This window comes from Zosterops lateralis, assembly GCF_965231275.1.
Source record: "Zosterops lateralis genome assembly, chromosome: 7".
In the NCBI taxonomy this organism is placed as follows: Eukaryota; Metazoa; Chordata; class Aves; order Passeriformes; family Zosteropidae; genus Zosterops; species Zosterops lateralis.
The window spans coordinates 36,529,843-36,549,412 of NC_139767.1; the positions used below are offsets into that span (position 1 = coordinate 36,529,843).

Below are 19,570 nucleotides of genomic sequence, written 5' to 3' on the forward strand. Positions count from 1 at the left end.
CCTTTCCAGCATTCTGTGATCCCAACCCACAGAAAGTGGAGATTTTTCATGGAATGAAGGAATCATGAGGTTGTAGGGCAGGAGTCCTGACCTGGGTCAGCAGTGGGGTCACTCTGGCCTGAGACCACTCCAGGATTTACAGGACCCCACCTCTGTCCTGCCTTTTGGCCTCGGTCTATTAGCAAAACTTAATTCAGATTATAATTAGGAGAGCAAGAAATCAAGTGTGAGTCTCAGCTTGTGGTTGTGTGAGTGCTGGGGAGGAGTGAATGTGAAAATGCAGAAATCTGGGATCTGAATCAATCATAAAGCTACATTTACTCTGTGCTAATTATTTTTTCCTTCATCTAACAATTGGATTTCTGGCCATCACAGTGGTTTTAAATGGCAGGATTATCTGCAAACACATAAACATTTATCTAGGTTGATTTCCTATAAAACCATATCATTCTTTATTAACTATACACAGGAAAAAACATTTTAGATTTTCCATGAAGAGGATTTTCCTATGAGATTTTTGTCCTGCTGATACCCAGTGTATATTTTCATATTTGATTATTTAGTGTGTATTCCTGCTTGCCTTATTTGCTGTACACTGTTTACCAAAATCAGAGATTTCAGGAAATACCTGAGTTGTTTTTTGGGGTTTTTTTACAGTTTCAGTAGCAGAGGCTCGTAGATCACAGAGTGAGTGCTGGACACAAATATCCCATTTTAGGAAGGGATGTAACTGGTTTATGACTTATGGCCATGTCTGTGTGGACACTCACTCCAAGGGATTCCAGCCACATGATTTAGGATTCCTACTTCAGGCCTTAAAATGCTGCTTTGCCTTATTTATCAAAATGTACCTGAATGCGCCTTTGTCTGGTCTCTTAAGGAATAATGGCATGGAAAGAGGAGGAGAGGGGAATTGCAGGACAAGGTTTAACAGCCTCCGTGGATCTGGAATTGTAAACAAGGGAAGATGACAGGGAAATGCTCAGGCTGGAGTAGGGAATTCGAGCTGGAAATAAAGAGTGAAATGGAGAAAGAGAAGATTAAGACTTAATGTCATGGAAGAGCATTTCAGCAACACTCGAGGCTTTCTCGATGATTCTTCCAAAGAAAACAAGGGAAAAACTGTTTTGGGACAAAGGCCCTTCTTTTTCCTTTTTTTTTTTTTTTTTGTTTGTTTGTTTGTTTGTTTGTTTGCTTTTTCATTTTTTTCCTGTTTCTTTCCTTCAGCTTAACCACTCTATGTAAAGGAATCTCATCTGGGTATACAAAAGGATGCATTGCATTTTTGAGGCATGGCCATGGAGCTCAGCATCCCTGGGATTGCTGTGGTGGCTTTGCCCTGGGGATCTGGGAGTGAAATCAGTCCTCGTGTTGGACATCCTGAGCAGCTCCATGCCCCATTCCATAGGGTCCTGGAAGGGATCTCCATAGGATCCTGGAATGGGTCTCCATAGGGTCATGGAAGGGATCTCCATAGGATTCTGGATGGGATCTCCAAAGGATCCTGGATGGGATTTCCTTAGGATCCTGGAAGGGATCTCCACAGGGTCCTGGAAGGGATCTCCATAGGGTCCTGGAAGGGGTCTCTATAGGGTCCCGGAAGGGATCTCTGTAGGGTCCTGGAAGGGATCTCCATAGCATCCTGCAAGAGGTCTCCATAGGGTCCCGGAAGGGATCTCCATAGGGTCCCGGAAGGGATTTCCATAGGGTTCTGGAAGGGATCCCCAAAAGATCCTGGAAGGGATCTCCGTAGGGTCCTGGAAGGGATCTCCATATGATCCTGGAAGGGATTTTCATGGGGTCCTGGAAGAGGTCTCAATAGGATCCTGGAAGGGATATCCACAGGATCCTGGAAGGGATCTCCATAGGGTCCTGGAAGGGATTTCATAGGGTCCTGAAAGGGATCTCCATAGGATCCTGGAAGGGATCTCCATAGGGTCCTGGCAGGGATTTCCATTGGGTCCTGGAAGGGATCTCCATAGGGTCCTGAAAGGGATCTCCATAGGATCCTGGAAGGGATCTCCATAGGGTCCTGAAAGGGATCTCCATAGGGTCCTGGAAGGGATCTCCATAGGGTCCTGAAAGGGATCTCCATAGGATCCTGGAAGGGATCTCCATAGGGTCCTGAAAGGGATCTCCATAGGGTCCTGGAAGGGATCTCCATAGGGTCCTGAAAGGGATCTCCATAGGATCCTGGAAGGGATCTCCATAGGGTCCTGAAAGGGATCTCCATAGGGTCCTGGAAGGGATCTCCATAGGATCCTGGAAGGGATTTCCTTAGGATCATGGAAGGGGTCTCCATAGGGTCCTGGAAGGAATCTTAAAGCCCACCCCATTCCATGGACACCTTCCACCATCCTAGCTGCTCCAAGCCCTGTCCAGGCTGGCCTTGGGCACTCCCAGGGATGAGCAGCCACTCCCCTCCCTCACAGGGAAGGGTTTATTTTCCATAGTAAAGAATTCTACTATTTAATTCTCTGTGGTAAAGAATTCTATTTATAGTTCAGAATTCTTTTTTTTGTAGTAAAGATTTTCCTTCACCGATCTCAGTAGGACTTTGTAGGAACTGGGAGATTGGGGTAGTTCAGGGTTTAGTTTTAGATAAGCTGAAAAATGTAAGAGTAAAAACTGGGCTGAGAAGAAATTAAACTTTTATATAAGTGTTTTGCTTTTTTGATTTGTTTTTAATGCCTGTAAATGCTGTTGCTTTATTTACCATGAGAAGGACCTGGATGACAATTCCAGCAGTGGTGTGGACTATTTAATTTGAGATTAGAATCATTCTCTGGGAGCAAAAAGAGGGTATATATTTATGGATAGCAAAGAAAAAACCCAAATTGAAACTTTTAAATGGGTCAAATAGATGAGTTTTGAACAACATCATTATTTTGACATGGATACTCCTTAAGCTTTTAAAAATTATTGATGTCTTTTCTTGAAAACTTTTAGTATTATCTCTCTTGCAGGTCAAAATTGGTTTGGTGGTTTAAACTGATGAGTTCAATTGGCAACACCTCCCTGAAAAAGGATAATTTTCCTTTTTCTCCAGCAGCCGAACTGTTGGACAGAGTTTTGCCCTTTTCCTCTTGCCCATTCATTCCCTGTCCACATGAAGGTTTTCTCCTCTTTTTGTGGCAAAGAAAGGGAGCAGATAAACCAGATTTTGGTGTGTTTTTATTGGGAGGGATGATTGAGATGGTTTCTACAAAATCTCCTCCAGTAGGTTCAGTTTGGGGGGAGAATTGTTTGTTCTACTTGGACTTCTGCATTTTTCTTTCATCCCACATTGTACATTTCCAGTCTCCTGCCTATCCCAAAATAACCATTAGAAACTAAAAGATCTTTTAAAAATATGAAAAACTTTAAATTTCAATCACAATTTTATCTTTGGGGCTCCAACTCCTCCTTGCTGTCCCGAGAGCTTTTATGACAACACAGACACTCCAAATTTCCTTTTCTTGGAGAACAGCCTGTCTTATCCATTAATTCCATAACCCAACACTTATCCAAGCAGTTTTTCCACAATTAGGATGGGAAGAGACAAACTGCACCAGTGATCTGTGAGGATCCTGAGGGAGTGAAACCAGCACAGCCCTGGTGGTTCCTCCTGGATGTGCCAATTGTGGCTCTCCAAGAAAACGGCTGGAAAAATTAACAAAGATCATTTTCTCCTCCCCCAAAAAAAATATTCCAAAGCTCATTTCAGGCAGGCAGGAAGGGAATTCTGCAGTTTTCTGCTGCTGGTTTAATTGGTGGTGGCTGTTGTGGAGATGTCTGGAGTGATAGTGGTGCATTTTTCCTGGAAGGTTTTATTTTTTACTAAAAATAAGATGGAAAGAGTAATGATGGAGACAAAACTGATAAGGGCAGGGATATCAGAAGGAATGACTGGATGTGCCTTAAACAGGGATTTGTGCCAGTGGGAATCCTTGTGGCAGCACAGCACAGGTTGTTGAGAAAAAAAAATAAATGAAGTCCACCCAGAATAATGTTTTTCCTTATTTTAATAAAAAATAAAAAGGGGCAAAAAGCCTATTAAGACTTTTTTCTTTAATGTGCCTGAACCCAGTGACAGAGCTTCGGCTGAATGTGCCTTCCTGAGCTTTGGAAGACACAGGTTGCTGAGAAAAAAAAAATCAAAAAAAAATTCCACCCAGAATTATGTTTTTCCTCATTTTAATAAAAAAATAAAGAGGGGCAAAAACTTGTTAAGATTTTTTTCTTTAATGTGCCTAAACCCTCTGCTTTTCCAGCAGGCAGCACAGTGAGGAAATAGGATTTTATCTTCTGTTTCACAAGGAAGAAACATGGGCATGGCTTCAAATAAATTTGCTATTAAGAAAAAAAAGTCCATTATTACATTTAAGGAGTGTTCTGAAGTTTCCAGGAGTGATTTGCAGGGGCTGATCTGTATGAGCTGCACACAGCAGCTGAAAAGGGAGATAAATTCCTTTCTGTTAGTAACACAATCATCTCTCAAGGTATTTTTTATTAAATTAGATTGGCGTAACTAAAGTGCTCCTGATGTCATTTGTGGAGGCTCCTAAATCATCAGCTGAAAGAGCAGCTGGGCTAAGTTTGGCCAAAAGGAAAGGATGAAGTTTTGGAAGATAATAAAGATTATATTCCTCGTCGCTGATTCAAATCAATCAGAATTTGATATTTGTGCACGGGCTTGTTTTAAAAGCATTGTAATTATGGCAGTGCTATAAATCTTATGTTAATGGAGAAGGGAAAAAAAAATAAAAAAATTAAATGTGACCCATAGTTTAAACCTAAATATTCAGTGGATGTTCCTTCTGGAATGAGGATAAAGGTGGAGTGATGGGTCTGTGTGAATGTGGGCCTGGAAAAGTGGGATACACAGATTAAAAACATTTTAATTTTACATCAAGTCCTTTCCTAGATTTCAGTGTGAAGCTGAACATGCCCTGCTATATAAAGAAGAATTCCTCTGTTAAATCTTGGGGGATTTGGAGGCACTTCTGAATTAATTTGTTTCCAGGAGTTCCATCAAAAGAGAAATCCTTTGTAAAACTGCAGGTGTTAAAATACAGACCAAAAAAACATTTCTTGGTCTGGGAAATTAGACACAGTTCTTAGCTGAATATTGAAATTAAAATGCAGAAAAAGACCCCTGAAACCTGTTAATTATTACTCTTAGATCTCAGAGAAATACTTTTCTAGACTTACTTTCAGGTTTATTTTCTTTAAAAATAAACAAGATATTTGTGATTTCGTGGAAATCTTTCCAATGGCACCAAAAATTATTGTCGAAAATAAACAAGATATTTGTGATTTCGTGGAAATCCTTCCAATGGCACCAAAATTTATTGTTTATTTAATTTAAATAAATTAAAATATCCAGGAGAGGAGGGCCCAGGGCAGCCCCAGCCATGGCAGTGCCCAAAACCAGGCAGAAACTGCTCTAAACGTGGTCTAAAACTCTGCATTTTGTGCTGGATAATTGTAATTCAGTGAAAAGAACAGGAAAATACCGTTGAATGGAAATTGTCATAAGATCAGCCAATTAATACAATTTTTCTGTTGCATTTGATTGCCTTTTCTGTCCTTGGAAGAAGCCAGGAAATAAACCAAGAGATGTATCTGAAGAGATGATTTTTTTTTTTTTTCTTTTCCTTTTGGCTGCATAACCACAGATTGATACATTCATAAATTTACAACATTTGGGGCTTCTGAATGTTTCTAATTTCATTTTGAAGGAGAAGAATATTGAATATTTTTTCAAACAACTGAGGCTCAACACTGTGCCTTTTTTTTTTTTTCCTTTTTTAAAAGGAATTCTCTGAAGAGATGTCAGTGTTTTATCTGCAGTGAAGTGTCCCCTTTTCAGGTTTTGATTCCCTGTCATCATTTCTGATCCCCGGCGTTTGAAAGCACAGGAGCATTAATTATTTCCTAATAGTAAAATATCAGTGTACAATTGTCTCCAAAACCCACCAAAAATAGAACTTTTAACCCAACTCTCACCATTTTTACAGGTTTTAAACCATCCAGAAACGAAAGCTTTGTATCTACAGTTGTCTAATTCAGGTTTTTTAGCTCTTAAAAAAAAATATTTTGTTTTAAGCTAAAAAAATTTTAGCTCTTAGAAAAAAAAAATGAGAGTGTGGCATCAGTTGCCTGTGCAGATTTGTTACAGACACAGCCTGCCCTGGAGGCAGCAAACGCTGTCAGGGTGACAGCCACTGCCACAAACCAGAGGGGAATATTTTTGGAACCATCCAAACAGCAGAGGAGAAGAACATCCTGTTATAAACACACTGATACTTGCATGGCTGGAAAAATATTATTCTCTTTTCTTCCTCAAACAACACACACACACAAAAAATAAAAAAAGAATAAACAACAAGGGAGCGTTCTCAGCCTTCCATTCATTTTTTTTTCTGGGTTTTACATTTTTTTGGGAGAGCCCTGGTTTTTCACAGGGTTGGGAGATGTCAGGAATTTTGTGTTTCCTTTCCAAGTGTGTCAGCAGCATGGCAGGGATTGGAGGAGGTCACTGAAAAGTCCCTGTGCCACCAAGGATTTGAAGGATTTGTGGGAGCAGAGCGAGGATCTGTCACCTCCCCGTGACCTGGGAAGAGAATGATGCTCGGGATATTTTTGGAGATGTTTTGGGTGAACGGCAATGGAGATGCAAAAAGGTTTTCTTTTTATTATTTAGGAATTATAAAAGGTCAAAATCCTTATTTTTTTTCCTTTTTTTTTTTTTTCTTTTTTTTTCTTTTTTATGGTGATGGTTGTTTGTTTGTGTGGGGTTTTTTTGGTTGGTTTTTTGTTTTTTTTTTATTATTTTTTGGAGGGGGTTTGACTTGAGTTGGGTTTTTTTCCCCTTTTTTTGGTGGGGTTTGTTTTTTGGTTTTTTTTTTGGTTGGGTTTTTTTGGGTTTTTTTTGTTTGTTTGTTTGTTTGTTTGTTTGTTTGTTTGTTTGTTTTGGGGTATTTTTGGGGTTTTTGGGGGGTTTTTTTTTGGTGGTGCTTTTTTTAAGGGGTTGTGTTTGGGATTTTTTTTTTTGAGGTTCTTAAATTTGCAGCTGCATCACCCGAGAGGTGAGGGATGTGTGTGAGTGGTCACTCAGTGGTTGTTTTAATGAGCCTGAACACAGAGAGCATTGGGTGAAATATGAGTAAATCTCATTACTCTGACAGCGCTTGCCTGACTACAAAGAAAGTTTATATTTAGTAAACTACTCACTCCTGTGACCTAGTTTGCTGTGGATGATAATTTCCTTTAGCGTGGCACTGAGATTACTTTTCCCTGTTCAATTTCCATGAATGAGGGACTCTTCCCATCTCTGCATTTCTGGGCTGCTCAGAGCAAGGAAGACTCTTGGAAATTAACTCAGCCCATGGAATTTCTTCCTAAAAATCCCATCCATCCCTGTCCTGGGGCAGTGAGAATCCATTCTCTGTGTCCTGTCCCTCCAACCTTTGTCCCCAGTCCCTCTCCAGCTCTCCTGGAGCCCCTTTAGGCTCTGAGTTTTCCCTGGATCATTCCCTTCTCCAGCTAAAAATTCCCAACTCTCCCACTCCATGGCCTCTTCTGTGCTCCTTTATTCTGTTTAAAGAGAGATTTGGTGCTAAAAAAGTAATCCAGAAAGGAAGAAAATGGAGATATTCGTGTTTGGAAGATAAATGGGGTTTTTTTTCTAATGGAGTTTGTGTCTCGTTGAGAGCTGGGGGATTTATTTCTTTCAGAAATATTTTGGTTTTCAGGAATTTTGATAGCACTGGGATTTTGTTTGGAGTAAAAAAAAACTATCTGTTGTCTACATATGTAGAGAAAACACTTTTTTTTTCTTCTATATATTTATGTACATATAATACTTAGGTAGAATATGTGGGTTAGGCTTAAATATTAATATATAGAGATAAATATTTGGTACAGAATCCAGCACAGCATCCCCAAAACTGCCCTTCCCCAGAACTCTGTTACATTTGTAAAATTGGTGATGCTCTCCTCCTTTTATTTAAAATATCTTCTTGTTTTCTAAATGGTAGTTAAAAAATTCTGTTCTGCTGGTGTCAATGAAATGGTAAATAAAAGTGAAAAGAGGGTTGGAATTCTTCCTTAGGACAATCCTGGAGTAGACTCATCTGTAATGTGATTTCATTAGTCCTCACTCCCTCATCTCTGACAAAAACAACCTGACCTGCTTTATTTATTTCTCACTTCAAACTATTCGTTTCAAAGAAAGATTGAGGCAGCCTTTTCAGCATTATTGTGGAATAAAAACAAGGAGAACACTCGTGTTTTCCTCCTCCTCCTCCTCCTTCTCCAGAGGCAGCATTTGGATCGTGCTGGGGGTTCTGAGCTTGGAGGAAAATCCAGCCCTGCTCATTCCTGGTGCTGTCCTGCTCCTGCACTGCACCTCTCAGGTGTGAAAATACAAAGATTTTTCCAATCTGCTTCTCCATTACAAAAAAAAAAACAAACCCAGGAAATATTTTTTCTAACTCTTTGTGCAGATTTTGTGTTATTCTGCATCGAAAATTTCTGCTGTTTCCTTCATGCATTTATCTTGCTGTGGAATAATTTTCATGTGACTAGAAGGATTCTTTTTTTTTTTTTTTTTTTTCTCACAAACAAGAAAAACACCTCCCAGAGGCAACAACTGCTGGAAAATTGCAGAGGTTTTGGAGTGTTTCTGTGGTGGTGCATCCCAAATGCTCCCTTATCTAACAGAAAATGATGGGAGGTTTTGCACCTGCCTGAGCTGACGGGGTTTTTTTCATTCCTAAACATCTCTAGGAAGCTCAGGCATGTTTGTCACCTATGGGATTGAAGAATTACCATGGAATCATGGAGTGGGTTGGGTTTAAAGGACCTTAAAGGACTTTAAATGACTTTAAAGCCCATCCAGTGCCAGCCCTGCCATGGGCAGAGACACCTCCCACTGTCCCAGGCTGCTCCAACCTGACCTTGGACACTTCCAGGGATCCAGGGGCATCCACAGCTTCTCTGGAAAATCCATTCCACCTCCTCCCCATTCTCCCAAACAGGAATTTCTAAATGAATTTTGATTTAGCGACGAATTTTTTGAACATTTAATAATTCTTGTCGTGTATTCAGACAGTTCAGCTTCACCAAAGTTGTTGCATGGGAATAAATTAACAAAAAATTTATAGGAAGTTTCATATCTCAGAAGATTCTAAATGTTGAGTTGTATCTAAAGAAATGTTTTGTCCCCAATCCAGGAAGAAATTTCAAAAAAAAAAAAAAAAGAAAGAAATCAAAACAGATTCTTCCATTTGAGCAGAGACATATGTTTGGTGGGTTGGCACCAGACTAGGATGCAGAATCCTGTAGAACCAACTCTTCATACTCCGGGATATTTAGAGGAACAACATTCAAAATAAGGTGCTGGAGAACAGAAGAAAAAAGAGAAAAAAATTTAAAAAGAACAGGGAGCACCTGAAGAGCAGCACAAAGGAATTCCAGGCACTCCTGGGTTGTGGTGAGCAGGAAAGGGTGGTCAGGATCCACAGGGATGGGGTTTGGAGCAGCCTGGGATGGTGGGAGTTGTCCCTGCCCATGGCAAAGGGTGGATTGAGATGGTTTTGGGGTTTTTTCCCAACCCAAACCCTTCTGGGGTTCTGTGATAACTGAGTCAGGTTATCTAAGCTCCCAGCCCTCTCTGCAGCCCTGCAGTGTTTGTGTAACAGGAATTTCATTTCCCTCATCACAGCATCGCCCTCTTGACACCCAGAAGATACAAACTGGAGAGGGGCTGAAAAATAATCAACTTCATTAGACTTTAACGATTTTGCTTCAGAGGAATTCAGGCACTCCTGGGCTGTGGTGAGCAGGAAAGGATCCACAGGGAACTGTTGGATGGGGCTTGGAGCAGCCTGGGATGGTGGAAGGTCTCCATGCCCATGGCAGGAGTGAAACTGGATGAGCTTTAAGGTCCCTTCCAACCCAAACCATCCTGGAATCCTGTTTTTATTTGTGTATCAAATGTCTCAGAGGAACCAACACTGTAAATAACATTATGTATTCTTCAACAGAAAGCATTCCATTTCATCAATAAATTCCCATTAATTGGAGGTGAGGTCATAGTGACTCCTCCTGGTCTTAGGGCAATGATGAGAAAATCACATAAAGTAAAAATGAAACACTGGGGTGCCATTCAGCAAAATTAACAAGTCCCAAGAAATTCAGCAGATTCCCTTGAAAGATGTGGTTAAAACACAGAAGAAATTTCTTCACCAGTGCTGTGATGCTCCAAGCCCTTGGAGAAGGCTTAGAGGTTTTGAGAACAAAATTAATGATACCCTTACAATTATTGCAGTTGTTCTGTTTGAGAGTGATGATTAAATCTGATCAGAAATAACATCTGCAGTGGGAGCAGAGTTTAAATATCTGGATTGTGGCTGTGCAGTTCACAAAGAAAACAGAAAATATCATCTATTAACACAAAAGGCAACGTGAGAATGATTTATTTGTCAAGCAAAAAAAAATAAAATACAGATCTTTTCATGGCACTGAAAAAAATCTGGGGAGATGAAGAACTGAATGGGAAGTTTGAAGAGGGGTGATAGAAAAACCTCAACACCAAATTAAAGTGAACAAAGTCACTTTAAGGGAAGGCTCAGAACCACTTTGGAGACTCCAAACAAGATCTGTTTAAAGGGGAACAGTGAAATATTATTATTATTATAATCCAGAGCTGTTCCATGCGATGTGTTCTCCCTTTAAAACACCATTTTTCACTCCAATTCTCAATCCATTTCCCACTTTTCAGCAGGTGAGCTTTCCTCTTTGGAGCCACTCTTCCAAACTTCTGTGAAAGAAATGAGGTGTTGGATCCTGCCTTGGCTTCTATAACAGTTTCTTCTTTGGGTTTTGTTGGGTTTGGCTTTGGGTCAGAGACCAAATAAAGGACAAAATAAAGGACACCAAAGCCACCAGAGCTGTCACAAAGTGGTGCTGCCTGACCTTGGTGATCCCAAAGGCTTTTCCCAACCTTCACCACTCCTGATTCTGAAGGATTGTAGGTTTGGGCTGCACAAGGGTGTGGATTTAAAGGTGATTAGTTTGGGTTTTGTGGGGTTGGAAAAGCCTTCCAAGGTCATGGAGTCCAAGCTGTGACCATCCCCACATTGTCAGGTCCTCCTTGGACCTCTTGGGTTGGGCTGTTCAGTGATCTGAGCTCATCACCCCATCTTTTCGTTTCACAGAAACTTCTCTGACTTCCAGGTCTTCCTTGAGCCTTCAATTATGAAAAAAATTCCCTTCTTTCCATTCTTTTCCTTCTCCTCAACCCCACCTTGAAGCATTTCTGGAAATTCCCCACCGATCTGCCGCGGCAGCAGCACTTGCAGTGTCTCCACAGCAGATTTTTTAGGATTTCACTGGCTCATTTTGTGCCTGGAATGTTTTCCCCAGGTTGATCCATCCATTCTCAGCTGGGCAGGCCTGGAGGTGCAGGGACAGCAAATAAATTGCTTTTTCAGGTTTGCTGAGAAAGAGAAAGAACATAATCATGGGCAGTTTTATTTCTGAGTGGTTTTCTCTGTGAGGATTTTACATTTTTGGTCTCCGTGTAGATATTCCAGGACTTGCTGGTTTGTGGGAGAAGTTGCTTTGAAAGATGTTTTTTTTTTCTCAGAAGGGTTTTCCTTTGCTTAGACTTGGATTCCTCCATGGTCTTAAAAAGTCTAAACCAAGTGGAATTGACTGAGTTAAAAAAGAAAAAAATTGTTTACAAGACAAAAACTTTAGAGGCTGATGAGTTTTCTAGTGATTTGATTTTTTATATTTATCTTTCCATAGCTACAGTGCTGACATATGAAAGTTATTCTCTGGGGTTATATTGTTGAATAATTTTATTTTTTAAAAGCATAACTGGCATTTATAGTGACCTTGTCTTAAAGTTACCTTTAATTTCAGTCTAGGGAGATGGTTTAAGTTCTCATAATCTATTAGTGCTTATAACATGTCACATTTCAATCTAATTTGTCATTTTATTGAATTGAAATTTGAACTCACGGGATCCTTGCTGTTGTTATTTTGGTGGAACAGTGAATTCCCCAAGTCCAGGTGTATTTTTAAATATACTAATGCAGAGTAATTATCATATCCCTCAAGCAGATCAATCCCTTTCCTTGTAGTGACTGTTTCTTTTGAACAGCAGCTCTTTAATTCATGTATTGCGTGAAATTGTACCTTTTAAATAAATAAATAAGTAAATAAACAAATAAATACACACAGACATAATTAATACATAAATAAATAAATTTATTAGAATAAATTAATAACTAAATTTTATAATTTTAAAATTATATTATAAAATAAATTAAAATAAAAAATAAATGAAATTGTGCCTTTTTTAAATAAATAAATCCATCAGTATCGAGCTCTCCTGGCTGATGTCGTGCTCTGGTTTTGTGCAGATCCTTGCTGACGATGGTGGTGGCTGGAGGCAGCACTGTTGAAGATTTCATCACTTACAGACAAGATCTCTGAAAGCTCTTTCCTTCACACAGCAAAGGTAAAACTCAAATAATCCACACGATGCTTTTTGTCTCCAAGTAATAAGTTCATTTTTCACCTCCAGAATTGAACAGCAGCTGAAATTCAGCAGTCTGACCACTCTGCCAGCTTTTAACATCCTTTTTAATGTTTATTTTGTTCTGAAGTGAAAAATAATATCCATGGAAAGAGCTCAATTTCTTCTCCTCCTTTTAGTTACAGGAATATCTCTCTTTCCTTTGCTTCTCTTTTTCATCCGGCACTTAATATTTTTCTTTATTCTTCTTTTCTCATGAGTGTTTTGACCTGCTGTTTGACCACTTACAATATTTTTGTGGTGCTGATGAGAACCTAAAATCTAAAGAGTAATTGAGGATGGGGCTTATGCTCAAAAAGACAAAAATTAGGGGAAAAAAGGGTAAAACAATGGTAAATATCTTGAAAAAATTCTACAGAATTTTAGAAGTCTGACTCCTTTTAAATTAAATATTGAAAGCACCAATCTGATGTGTCCTGTGCCCTTCATTTTCTCTGCTTGTATTTTTTATTATCAATAAACGATCCAAATAAATGTGAGGATATTCAGGAGAGTTTTGTTTATGAATCATTTTTTTTCCTATTTTGAAACTAACTCTGTAAAACACCATAGGTAATATGAGACCTTTTTTTTTTTTTTGCTATTATGGAAATGGAGCTAATTTTCCCACTCATTATCTGCTGTTAATTTAATGTGTGGCAATATCTGAAATTTAGTGCTGATTATGGCAGTAGATTTTTGGTTAGCAGTACAGCTCATCTATGAGCAAACCAATTAAGACATCATTTCAGAATATAATTGAGCTCCTAATGGGCCACTTGAATTCGCTGGGAATTTACATATTTGCTTTTCTTTGCTTTTAGCAGAAAGGTCCAAAATGAAGCTCCAGCTTCAGTTTTGAACTTCTGGAGGCACCAACTGGAGCTGAGGCTTTTCAAAGTGAAGCCTCTCAAATGCTTTTGAATCAGGGACTGGATAAACTCATGGAAAAGCTTCTTAATTCTCAAATTTGACCTTTGGATGGCTCTGGGGAGGTGGAATTTTGGGAATACAACCTCCAGTGTTCTCAGTGTGCTGAGCCCCAGGTGATGAAACTGAATTAAATACAAAGTTTGCTCAGTGTTTGTAATTAATTTTCTCCTTTTAGGCAAATGAGAATCTGCTGGGCAAGGGTTTATTCTGCAAATCTTGGGTTCATTCTGCAAATCTTTCTAATATATATCTTTCTAATACATATATATTTATATATATACATATAATCTCTGTTTTCAAGCAGTATCAATAGAGAGAATTTTCCCTTTGTTGGCCCACACAAATTAAGTGTCTCATTTATGGAGCGTTTGAAAATGAAGGGAAAAAATGAAGGCAGTTTTCATTTTCCCTTAGTTTGGGGATTTTTTTGACCCTCAAAAGGAAGTTTTTTCCATTTAAAAGATCAACAGAGCTGAGAGAGGTTATTTATACCTCTGCCTTATTGAGGGGTTGGGTTTGTTTTGTTGTCACTCTTCCCTTCCAGGACAGACCTTTACATATGTTTTTATTTGTGCTAAAATGGGAATCTGCACCATTTGGAAAACCAAATGTTTTGGGGGAATAATTACTAAAGTCTGTGTTTGGGTTCTGAAAGAAACCTTTTTTTCTATGTGAAAAACTAGGGCAGGGAAAGTAGTTTTCTCTGTAAGGTTCGTGTTGTACTTGGTTATTTCCTGAAAGTTTTAATATGTACATGTGGATAAACCTCAGGATGCTCCAGTGAAATCCAAGAAAACATTTAGTTCTCATTCTCAGCATCTTAACTTCTATTTTGTACTCTTTTTTTAATTTTTTTTTCCCCACAAAAGTGCTCACAGCTGTGCAGGTATTGCAGCCACTGCTGCTGGTCCATTTTTGATCTATTTTTAAAAGCAGGGTCTCTCTGGCTGGAATCCACATTCCTGTGTAGTCCAAGACTCCCAAACCTTCCTGACCCTGCCTCACCCACTCAGACCTTGTGCATTATCTTTAATTATACGATAACATTGCTCTTTTCCTCCATAGGAAACCCTTCCATTAAATAGATGGAATTTAACCAGCAATCCGCTGCCTTTAATTGTTCAATCCTTCCTTCCTCAGTGATGTTCAGGCCTTTCCCTGCAGATGGAATTCACTATTTGCTTTTTGTGCTTTCTTGCCCCTTTTAGCAGCAGCTTTTGGAGAATCCCACACTGGTTTGGGTTGGAAGGGAGATTAAAATTCATCCAGTTCCATGGCAGGGACTCCTCCCACCATCCCAGGGTGATCCAACCTGGCCTTGGACACTTCCAGGGATCCAGGGGCAGCCACAGCAAATCTGGGAATTGCAGCCCAGGCAGGAATTCCCAATTCCCAATGTCCCAGCCAGCCCTGCCCTCTGGCAGTGGGAAGCCATTCCCTGTGTCCTGTCCCTCCAGCCCTTGTCCCCAGTCCCTCTGCAGCTCTCCTGGAGCCCCTTCAGGCCCTGCCAGGGGCTCTGAGCTCTGCCTGGAGCCTTCCCTTCTCCAGGGGAACATTCCCAGCTCTGCCTGGAGCCTTCCCTTCTCCAGGGGAACATTCCCAGCTCTGCCTGGAGCCTTCCCTTCTCCAGGGGAACATTCCCAGCTCTGCCTGGAGCCTTCCCTTCTCCAGGGGAACATTCCCAGCTCTGCCTGGAGCCTTCCCTTCTCCAGGGGAACATTCCCAGCTCTCCCAGCCTGGCTCCAGAGGGGCTCCAGAGCCCTGGAGCAGCTCCATGGACTCTCCAGCAGCTCCAGGTTTTCCTTGTGTTGTTGAATAAATAAATCAATCCAGCATTAATAACACAGAAACTGGGTCTGAAGACCCAGGAGGAGGAGGAGGAGTGAGGTTTGCATCTGTTCATCTTTTTAAACATGGACAATTCCAATGTAGAATTGGAAGGAATTTGGTGCTGTGCAGACCCCTCCAGTGCCCTGTGCCATCCCCAGCTCCAGGCTTTGTTGTGTCTCAGCCATTCCTGAGCAAACTCCAGAATTTCTGGAGCTGTTTCATTCCCGTGCACACAGAGCCTTGGCCGTGCTCCCAGCTCTGCCATTCCCAACATTTGGGTTGGTTTGGGTTATCCTCAGGCACACAGGGAGCAGCTTTGGGTTCCAGCATTTTTCTCCTCATCCTCTTTTTCCTGAATTGCCATTAAAAGCAAGGAGCTGGGTTGGCTTTTCTGATGTTTTGCTGAGAACAATCAATTTTCTGTCTCTCTCTGTCTTCTTTCCATATGAAAGGTTTGGAGTTTAGTGAAATCCCAAGGTGCTCCCTCTAAAGCAAGGTATAAACGAATTCTACCTAGGTATAAACGAATTCTACCTCCTTAAATTTAATAAAAGGAGACCTACTTCATTTGAATTTATTTTTTTTTCTTACAGAAATTATTTAAAGGATTTGGGGTAAAAAAAAAATAAAAATTTTCCTGATGTTGCTGGTAATTATCACAACTTTTAGGAGCATTTTAGAGCCCAATTTTCCAAGTACATTTGAAATGTAGTAGATTTGATAAGTTGTACTCTGCCTGAGCAGGAATTTCTGTGCCACTTCTGCCAAGGTTTTTTGCACAGAGCAAAGAGTTTGTTTTCCATGATCCCCTTTTCTCTTCCAGCTGCTCCTTCTAAAACTGAGTTATGGGCTGGCGTTTTGAATTTTTCCTTGCACAGATATTGTAAATAAAACCAGCTACAAAGGCTTTTCATTTTGAAAAATGGGAGCAGCAGGCACCCTGAACAAAAGGAAACGTTCTCAACATTTCTTTTATTGTAACCAAATTAATCAAGCTCAGGGATTTAGTTGTAATTTCCAAGTTCAATGTTTAAGTAATTTAAAACTTTCTGATCCTGCAGTGCCTCTCTCTTTAAAATTCGTATCAAAATAGCAAAATTGTTCCAGTTAATTTTTTTTTAAATAGTTAATTTTTTTCTTAGCAAAGCTGAAGGTTGTGTTCCTACAACCCCAGGAACCTGGAGACCTCCAGAAAGTTTTGAGGTTCTTGGGATATCTCCAGAAAATGTTGAGGGTTTGGATTATTTCAGGCTGTGGTATTAAAAAATGTGACATATCTCCATCCTCAGGTTTTCCTGAAATATCACAAGGAATTTCTGTGAAGTAAAAGCCACATCTTTTTGCTGAACGGGCTCCTTAAAGTAACAGATGAGAGCTCCTGTCATTATTTATTAATTATAAATAAGATTTAAAAGAAGAATGTATAGCATAATACTCCAATACTCCAGATAAACCAGATTATTCTTTTCTTTTGAAGCACCAAACTTAACTCAGATCATTGATTTTTGTTATAATAATTCCCTCTAAAAAAAAAAAAAAAAAAAGAAAGGAAATTTAAGGGCAACAAATTTAAAATGTAGCTATTAATGAAAACCTAAAAAAAGTTGATTTTTTTTAACATGAGAGTGGCCTGAAAAGTTGTGAAGGGATTCTTATTTTTATTTTATGCTTCAGTTTTGTTTTATTTTCCATTTCCTATCAATTCACATCCTTGGAGGGCCAATGTCGTGGTGAAAAATATATTGAAATACTTAAGGAAAACATTATCATTGCTGAGATTCTCCACTGGCCTTTTCCTAGAAGGATCCCAGTCCAGGGAAATGCTTGGAAATTAAAACCAGGGATGCTTTTAAAATCAAACACAGCAACTTTGTGAAGAAAAGGGCCTCTCTTCCTCTCCAAACCTGTGGTGATGCTGCACAGCTGAACACAGAAAAGGCTCTTTTTTATTTTTTCCCACATTCCTGAGAGGTGAAGATTCTCCCCGAGGTGGGTCAGTAATTGCCACACTTGGCTTTGGCTCAGCCTCCCAAACTGAGTTTGGATCCCTTCAAAGGGTTCAGCACATTTCTTTGAGGTTTCATCAGAGAATCGTGGAATTATTTGGGTTGGAAAAGACCTTTAAGGTCACAGAGTCCAACCCAAATCCCACCCTCAGTTCATTGGTGCCATTCTGGGGATGGGGGCAAAAACTGCTGAGTTTAGGAAAAGGTAAGATGAACTAAAATTTCTATTTAAAAACTCATCAAAAGGTAAAATATCTCCTCTTTTTTATCACTCCTTAATTCAGGAATTAAAACTGTTTAGGACACAGATCCCAGTGAATTTTCCATGGGAGCAGGAATCTATCTGAGGTGCTTCTTCTTTCCATAGCACAGAAATGGAGGTGGATCTTTGTGTAATCTGGTAATAAATAGTTCATCAGGAGTGAATTCTTGTTTAATTCCTGTAATTGATAGTGAATAGTTCATCAAGAAGTAGATCCAGGAGTGAATTCTTGTTTAAATTCCTGTCCCAAAAAGGGAACAACAAAACCTGGCCACAGGTGCCCCTTCAATAAAAGACAACAGAGGAAAATCATAAATATTATAGATTGATAATGTATATAATGTAAATTATGTATAATTAACCTCTCCTAGATAATTCTAACACCATTTTTTCATGCTGCTAAATTTTATTTGGAAAATTTTTAAAGGAAGTTTTCTACCTTTACCAGTGCAGACATTTATATTGTTTCAGCCCTATATATATTTTTTTTTTCCTTAATTTTCTTTTTCTGAGCAGCACAATTTCAGCATTTGAGTGGCAGCGAGTGACATTTGCAGAGGACAGATCCTGCAGGGAGATGAGCAGTGACAGGAGGCACAATGGCACTCAGGGATGTTCTGACTGGAGGATCCTCTTTGTGTGCACTGAACTTCTCATGGAGCAGCTTTCAGTTGAGATTGTATCCTCAGAGTCTAAAATTCAATATATCCCCATCACACTCTGCCTTCAGCTGGGGTTCTTTACACCATTGCTGGGATCATTCTACCTTAAAATGCAAAAAGAGTGGAGTGAACTGATACAACATTTTTGTTGTATCAAAAATGAAATCCATGTGCCTTGATCAGGTTAATATTTATCCACTTGGTTGTGATCCTTGAAAAACAGTTTTTGGGAACTGATGATGGGAGAGAAAGAGTTTTGTGTCTGTAAAGGGCACTTCAAAACTCACTGGAAACTGCAAAACTTTTATCTTCCAGTGAAGCAAGTGAGCAAATCCCTGATTCAGGTGATGCTGCTTGAAAACAACGAATCCACATTGTCAATATTGGGCTGATTTTTCCATCTGTCAGAGGATTATTGAGGCTGTGGGTGGCCCTGTTCTGCAGCCCTGCCATCCTGTAAAATCCACCTCACCTACAATGTCTCCTCTTGGAAAGGATTGTGAGGGTTTAAAGGTGAGCCAGGCACCTTCCTGAGCACGAGGGCACAAAATCTGGGGGTTCCTATAAATGTTTTTTCCGTAATTCACTTGTTTTTTTCTCTTTCTTAGTACTTAAAAGACTTTTTTTTTCTAATACCTTTTCAGTGGAAATTACAATTATGAACTAGTCCATACATAAAACTGATTTTTCTCAAATTGCATTTCCTTGATGATCTAAAATCTAAAATACATTTCAAGCTTTTAAAAATAGACCCACAGAAAGGGCCAAGTCCCTGCTTTGACACAGATGTTTTCTGCAGGAGGGGCCAATGCCCTCAGAATTATCCTGATGGTCCCATCTAAACATATTTAAAATACAAAATTACACATTCTCCGTGAATGGTTTGATTTGGGCTGCAGGAATGTGGAGCTAAAATTCCAGTTGAAGATGGTTTATAATTGTGAAGGACCAGCCTTGGCTGCAGCTGCAGGGACAGGGATAAGGACACACTGATGAGACCAGAGCAGGAGATGGGAATCCCACACCTGTTCCCTGGAAAAACAGACTCAGAGAGCCCGTGGTTAATGCCCAAAGTTACATTTGAGTGCTTTTGTGAAGAGAGAACATCCTTTCAAAGCAGGAATACTTGTTGTGAAACCCATCCTGGAGTGAAGATTGGAGTGGGGGGCTCACTGGGCTTGGGTTGTGTCGTTCTGTCTGACACCTCTGGATATGCTCCCCACAAAATTTCATTTCCTGCCCCAAACAGGCTCTTTTTCTTTCCTAGGAATCCAAGGGAGAGTAAAGAAGGGCTCTGGGG

The 19,570-nt window shown here is 39.8% G+C and overlaps 1 protein-coding gene across 7 annotated transcripts in view; it reads left to right on the forward strand.

Moving 5' to 3' along the window:
• Positions 1–19,570, forward strand: part of MBD5 (methyl-CpG binding domain protein 5) — a 110,898-nt gene that overhangs the window by 32,826 nt on the left and 58,502 nt on the right. For all 7 annotated transcript variants that reach the window (XM_083865661.1, XM_083865662.1, XM_083865659.1 and 4 more), the window contains one exon: positions 12,423–12,520. The gene's annotated coding sequence lies outside the window, so the exon portion shown is untranslated. The remainder of the gene's footprint in view (positions 1–12,422; positions 12,521–19,570) is intronic.